This window comes from Phalaenopsis equestris, unplaced genomic scaffold, assembly GCF_001263595.1.
Source record: "Phalaenopsis equestris unplaced genomic scaffold, ASM126359v1 Scaffold001364, whole genome shotgun sequence".
Taxonomy (NCBI): Eukaryota; Viridiplantae; Streptophyta; class Magnoliopsida; order Asparagales; family Orchidaceae; genus Phalaenopsis; species Phalaenopsis equestris.
Window position 1 is genome coordinate 49,954 of NW_018165803.1, and position 7,775 is coordinate 57,728.

Consider the following 7,775-nt stretch of genomic DNA (forward strand, 5'->3'; position numbering starts at 1 on the left):
ACTTTTATGTTTAATAACCTATTCTACAATAATAAAGGTCATCAAATACAAAGCATTATTGTTAATTTAAATAAATAAATTTCAGTTATTTATAATTGAAACGTTTCTAATTAATACATTTGACTAATCAAATATGATATTCAATAAGTTGACATTCCATTATATTGTACTATATCATTTTCTTATATTATTTTATTCATACAAAAGTTAGAATAACACTATCTAAAATTTGTACCAACTAAGATAGATGAATATCAATAACATTTTTTAATTACATGCACAGGTATCTTAATGATCCCAACTGGTACCATACGAGGGTAAACTTCAACAATAAATCATGCACAAGCAAGCATACTATAATAATCAATGTTTATAATAATCATTTTATCACTTTAATATGAGACAATATATTTACATAAAAATTAATATCCATAATAATTTAAACACGTTGAAAGTACATGTCATTAATTCAATATGATAAAATATTCAACAGAATTGATAAATCGTTAATTTAAAGTGACATCAATCTAACATTTGACATAAACAATACATTCATTAGGCCTTAAAAAAATAAAAAAGAATATTACTATAATTTAAAAAACATGAGTATTTACCTTGACCTCAAATGATATTCCTACTTTTATGTTTAATAACCTATTCTACAATAATAAGGGTCATCAAATACAAAGCATTATTGTTGATTTAAATAAATAATTTTCAGTTATTTATAATTTAAACATTTCTAATTAACCTTTATAATAATAGAGATATTTTAATAATAATTATTAATTTTTATAACTAGATTCAGTTTGTTTAACCCTTGTTTATTCAATCATTTATTTAATTCTTTAAACATATTTTTACAAGTATTTTTTTAATTTACAACATTTTATAATATACTAATGAAATCTTATAAAATTTCTAATATATATATATAATCATTTAAATCTCACTAATTGATTAATGGTTTATTTTATAATTAGATTATCACTATGATTTAATATTTTTTATTTGACATGATTCTATGATTTAATTTTTAAGGAATTATAATTTATCTTAATATGAAATTTGACATTAAATTTATTTAGCCAATTTATTTATGCACACACATGTATAATTATCCCACTAAATTTTATTTAATAAATTTCTTAACTAATTTTATTAATCAAATTTTAAATTTTAATGAGAAATTCTTATTTATATGTTATTTTAAATTTAAGCATTTTATTCTCAAAACGATGGAAAATGCTTAATATAAAATTTTAAAATTTAATAAAATCTTGATTAATATTTGATTAAAAGTAAAAAAATTTTAATTAAAATTTTACCTGAATTAAAATTTTAATATAAATTCTTTTCTGATCTTAGACAAATTTCTTGTTTGGTAATGTGATCTTTTTTGTTTTTTGCAGGCTCTCTACAGTGATTTTGATTATTCCTATGAGTGAAATTGTTTCAAAAGCCAAAAAAACTCACTAACGAGCAGATAACTGTGGAAGGTAAAAGTTGTTTCTTTTTTTTGCCCAAAAAAGAATGTGCTCCAACGAATTGTTCTTTACATTTTTATATGATTTATAATGTATCATATTGTGAGCGAGCTTTTAAATGGTGATGAGGGCCAAGATCATGTAAAAGTTGGTCTTGCGACAACCTCAACAAGTATGATATAGGATACTTCATATATTAAGGATTTGTTTAAGTATGTTAGGAAGAATTTTCCCCTTGCATACCCAACCCAAAGAAAGTTAGAATTAAGGGACTTCAAAAAATGTTTGCTCACTGAAACTCCTAGAGGAGTGAGATGAGATCGCCTCCAATTTAGCCTTGGAGAACCTTCCTTCTTAATTGTGAGAGGTTATTCAAGCAGCGTATGGGACTCGACTAAAATGGCTACCCTGATAAATAAAATGGATGACATCATGATCGAGATAGATCAACAAAAGTCATCTTTGGTTATTTTGTAGGAAAAAGTAGAGATTGATTCAGAGGCCGGCATGCCCTTTTAGAGGCAAGAGCAAAGGTAGAGTAGAGTAAGCTGCCTAAAAGAATAAGTGTCCTAAAGAGTCATTTGTGAATCTTTGTTGTTCCATAGTTTTTAGAGCGTTGCTATGGAAGATGTCACCAGCAATCTCAATATTAATTTACAAAACTTGAATGTTGAAGTCATCTTGACTGGCAAAGTTTTGGAGTGTCTGAAATTAAATCAGTTTCTTCTTTGAGGTAATTTCATTCTACAACAATTTATGAAGAACAAGTGCATCCCAACAAATGTTATTTCTGATTTAATTTTTTTGGTTTTTCAGCATTATTCTAAACATAGTTATGGTTAAGAGTAGACTCTGAGTCATCCTTAAATTTGTAATGAAATGTCATGTTTTATTTGTATTGAATCACAATGCAATGGTGAATGTGATACACATTTGTATTCACCGAAAATAGTGTATTGATATTTGTTATAATTTAAAAAATACTTAAATTCAAACTTGGTTATTTATGAAACATAAAATGTTAGGAAGAGCCAACTTTAAGTAGCCCTTAACGTAATGTAATTAAGCATTTTGTTATGAACTTTTTCAGTCATCCTTTCTTACTATGGAAAGTTGGAGTTCTTAGTCATTTTTTAGTACTTTTAGTGGAATGCGAAAAATTTTGAAGTCATTCTTGAATTGAGTAATCTTTAACAATTGTAATTCATGATTATGACCTTCCAAAAAATATTGAAAATATTAATTGTCACTTTCGAAAAAAGCAAATCTCTCAAATAGCCCTGAATAGATGTTTATAAAAGCATTAACTTTTTACAATTATGAATAGCTATAAGATTGATGTTGATATTTTATAGATTTTACTCTCTAGAATCTAGAAATTCTCCCTCAAGGCTTTGTTCTTCTTGAACCATTTTTTGGCTTCTTTCTCCTTGGCATGTCAAGTTCGTTGAAGAATTGCATCAAGCAGTTCTAGAAATTCAAGTACACTTAACTGTCCAAGGTGATAATTTTAAGGGTGTAACTCCTATAAATGTTATATAACTTTGATGAGTTCTATATGATTCACTCACCAAAGGGGAGCAATTACCCAAATAGTTTGTTCTGTAATGAGATATACTGCTACATGGACCAATTCAAAATCATCCTTCATTTCTCTTAGTGACGGGAGTTGGTTGACAACTATAGTTTTTACGAAGTCATCCCAGCTCCACTATTGTCGAACTTATTCATGATCATCTCCCACATTATCCATATATTTGAAAAGATCGAGTAGAACATTACCTTTTTTTTGGGCATGTTCATGATCAAGGGTTTCAAGGACGTTCTTTTCTAACTCAATCACATTAAGATGTTCAATTTGGATAGTAAAATAAAGAATTAAAAGAGAAGTATTGTTTCATAAAATGCTTACAACAGTGGCCGATCAAGACTAAGCCCATTTTATTCTTGAGCGAAAACTCATACTCGCCTGCCTAATCTTAAAAAGAACAAGTACACAATTTTTCTACAAAAGAAGAAGAAAGGGTTCAACAGCCATTCTTAATTAGACCCTAAAATCGTCAAGAAGCATCTCTTTCGTGAGTATTGCTAACTCAACTTGCTGCTTGTTCTATTTTTTTTTTATTTATCTAGACTTAGTTTAACTTAGTTATTTTTCTTTCAATTGGTCTTAACTCTTAACATGTTATTGATATCTGGAGACCCCAACGTAGCGTGTTTCTTGGAAGAGGGATCCAAGAAAAAAGGAAGACTTTGAAGAAGCAACCCAATAAAGAGTTCAAAGAGTATGTAAACTCCAATGTACAAAGCTTGTGCAATTACCACTTCCTATATGGCTACAAAGCTGAAGTAAACAAATGATTGTGCGTTGACAATCACTCTAGGCATGTAAGCGATTTGGAGCTTATTTAGCTTGACTTCCAAATAGAGTAGCAAATCTTCAATTACCTGGTAGAGGTGAAAATGATAATAATGGCTTCAATACTTGAAAGGCAATCTCGCAGTCTTTGTTCCGAGAAAGCATTTGGCACTTCTCCGTTTTGAAAAATAGCAAAAACTTCTCATCCAACTTCGACATAAATCAACTTAACCCAACAATTTGACCATTTAATTTATGCAGCTCTTTAATATTCTTTAAGAGATTGTAACTTCAGGATCGCTTACATTTTATCAAAGTTCATTTTATTCCAACTGGTGTGAGCAAAAAGAAAAAAAAAGAAATTTCTCTAGTCTAGCTCAAAAGTGCAATTTAAAGGATTAGATCGCATATTAAACTTCTTTAAAATAAACAAAATCTCTTTCGAGTTGATTATGTTTTGCTCGATGCTTTTACTGTTCACTAGTAACTCTTCCAAATGCACATCAAAAGATTTAAGTTGCCCCTTATATTCTTTAGGTCAAAGGTCATCACATTATAGTAGTACAGTCTATCTTTAGTGATGAAAGCAATTTTTATTTAATCATTCGGATACATCTTGATCTAATTATATCCTAAAAATGCATAAAAAAATCATGATGGTCGATTAATGCATCAATCCTTAGCAACAAATATATATTCATAGGGTAGGTTGAATTCAGATCAACAAAATTGACAAACTTCCACTTGTCATTTGATTTTCACATCATAACAATATTGGAAGTCCAATCTGAATACTAAACTTTCTAGATGAATTAAGCTTCTGAAAAATTGTTGCACTTCACAACACCTCATGACTAATGTGCTCGGCAAGTGTAGCAATAACCCATCCTATGTTCTGCTTAATCAGTTTCATTTTCTTGTCTAAATTCAATTTATTGCAACCGATTAACATTTCTGCTCTGCATGTCAACTACCGACCAAAAGAATACCTTTATGTTCTCCCTCAAAGTAGCAATTAATTCGGTTTCACACTCACTATTGAAAGATTAATTAATTAGGAAAGTGTGACATTGGTCCTCAACAATAGGTATTTCTTCAATTTCTTACAAGGACTCTAAACCTAAACATGCTTGAATCTCCAAGTTTAGAACTTCTTCCAAAATATTACTCATGATTTTGAGACAGCAAGTTCTTAATTAAAGTAAATCGCTTGTTATCATCACTACATGACCTCCTGTATGGAACTTCAAAATGACGTGACACATTAAGATGCCATGTGAAAGAAGTTTAATAAGCATCAATCGATTATAATGTTGTAGAATGTCAAAATGTGAACTACAATGAAGAGGACATTACTATGTATTATTGATTACTTTTCCCCACATCACTAGTTTCCCCACATCACTAGCAAAGTAATGATTCATTCAGTTTCACACTTTTCTCTAAGAAAATATATAGATAACCGATATTTTTAATAGGCAATATTTGTTAATGTTCATCTTCTAAAATACATTGTTAAATATTATATTGAATAAGCTCCATATTCCTATAAGCATGTTGTTATTTTGGTAGTTCGCACCATGATAGCATCATTATAAGAATTCTCATTCAAAGTAAGTTACAAGGACTATAGAAATTGGTACTGGCAAGGCATGATCCAGTTTCTCTCTCCCAACCTAACTAACTTGAGGCTAGCTCGATAAGAGACTTCTTCAGATTCGCCCAATATGATGGGTTAGCAATATGAATAGCACGAGTTAGGATCTGTTCATTTCTAAACCCTTGCATTGGCTCCTTTTCAGACCATCTACCTGGATCAATCAAAAATAAAACCTTTCATATTTTTAGCTTTAATGAATTTTTCCATGAGATCAAGTGATGTCAACATCTCTAAATATCATGTCCATAGTCACAATAGAAAGCACACATGTGATATCCATCAAATGAGGGCCTACCTCATAGATGCTCAGCACCTAAAATACTTCTTTTATTCTAACTGATCTCAACAAACACAGCATTTAATTCTTGTAATCGAATTATGGTAGAGTTTGTTGCGAGTTTGTTGTGTCATGGTGGTAACAACGATTTCTCCTTCTTTCCTTTGATCTACCATTCAGTATAAACTCATCTCAGTTGGTGCTTAAGTCAGGAGAGCGATATAGCCGCTACTACGGATGAGAGCGAATAGTTTCTATCAATCTCAAAAAATCTTTGGTGGCCCCACAGATCGTTAGAATATTGCCCAAAATTTTTCTACCCAATCAAGGTTACATGGCAAACTTGAATTCAATGCTTCCACTCATTGTTGTATTCTTCTACATTTGTAAGACTATTAATGATTTTGAGCAAGTCAGCTAAGAATTACAATTGTTGTAGACCATGCTAAAAAATGGGCTTTTCAAAGACCCTAAATCAGAGCATCTCTGGAAAGTCATCACAAAGTTCCTCAGTGGCTCGCCATGCTCCTACAACTACCACCATCCATCCACCTCTCATAACAAAGTTTCTCAAGTAACAACACCCTGGGAGTAGTTGTTGGGATTTGCTCCAAAATCTCCTTTATCATTCAACTAAGTCTTGCTTTCATCTTAGTTACTTTTTCGGTTGTCACGAACTCTTGATTCTCCATTTTTAATGATTCTCTCCTAGGTGCTTCTCTAGCTAGTTCTCAAGGACGCTCCTTCTATAAATATTTATGCATCTCTATGCATCTCCCCTAGTTCATGGCATGAATACACGCTCAACGCACCTTTAAAAACACTAAATCATAATTATTTTGTCTGTAAATTACACAAGAACATTACTTAGCACAAAGAAAAAGAGGGAAGAGCAAAGAGGAGAAGAAAGTACAAGGAGAGTCAATGGTACATATATTTTAGGTCTAGACTTTGAAGTCATGATTGTGTAAGATTGTGCAGCCCTAGATCTCCGTGAAAACCTTTATTTAAAGGTAGAGATCAAAGTTTTGCACTATATGAAATGCTAAAAAATATGCAACAAATATAAATAAGAACGAAATGATGTTGATCGATTACTTACTATAAAATACAAGAGCCGCAGAGTCTAAGAGCTTGAATTGATACTCAGCTAGAAGTTATGAGTTTTTTTAGTGGATGTTGTTGACTAGCTAATGGGCTTGAGTAAATATGGTTGAGTTTGATCCACCTGGGGAGTTCCTTCTAAGTCGGACTAGTTCTCTACGAGTCTGTTGGTCGAGTTTTCCTTCAATGCGACAGGTGATTCCACCTCATTGCTAGCATGTGAGTCTAACTTGAAACCGATTGACAAGTTCCTCTTAAGCTTGTCATAGCGAATCTATCCTAAAGTCAGCTAGTGAATCTTTCCTAAAGTAATTTGGGTGTACAGAGTTATCATTTCAATAAAAATAAGGGCACAAATCAGAAATGAAGCTCTTTTATTCTGTTAGGATTTTGGAGACAAATTTCTCAGTGGCTTAGTAACATGTATATACGTTAGAGAACGCATTTGCAGTGCATTTACCAATAATTTAGATAAAATTCACTACCACCTCCATGAAATGTTCAATTTTTTTTTTTTTCCTTCGATTTGAATCCTACCACCATCCATCCATCTCAAATAACCAACTAATAAAAGTGATCGAATGGCAGCCTCTGCAACCAATGAATAAAAAAAATAAATTCGTGGATTTCAATGGAAATCAAATATCATATATATATATCCTTGATGAGTAGTATTTTTAAAAAACTTAATTTACTATAAGACTATAAAGAATTATAATCACTTATAAGTATTAATTAAGAACATATGATGAAAAATATTAAATTAGATTTAAATGATGTTTCAATATAAACAATAATTTTTAAATTTTGCCCCAATCCTTAACATTTTATGGCTACCGGTTGTCAGAACGACTCTTTGTTCGTGAATGGGTCGCTTTCTGCTTTTTC

The 7,775-nt window shown here is 30.9% G+C and overlaps 1 protein-coding gene across 1 annotated transcript in view; it reads right to left on the bottom strand.

Annotated features, from left to right (window-relative positions):
* Positions 1-7,775, bottom strand: part of LOC110034159 (ankyrin repeat-containing protein P16F5.05c) — a 37,771-nt gene that overhangs the window by 29,556 nt on the left and 440 nt on the right. The window lies entirely within an intron of this gene.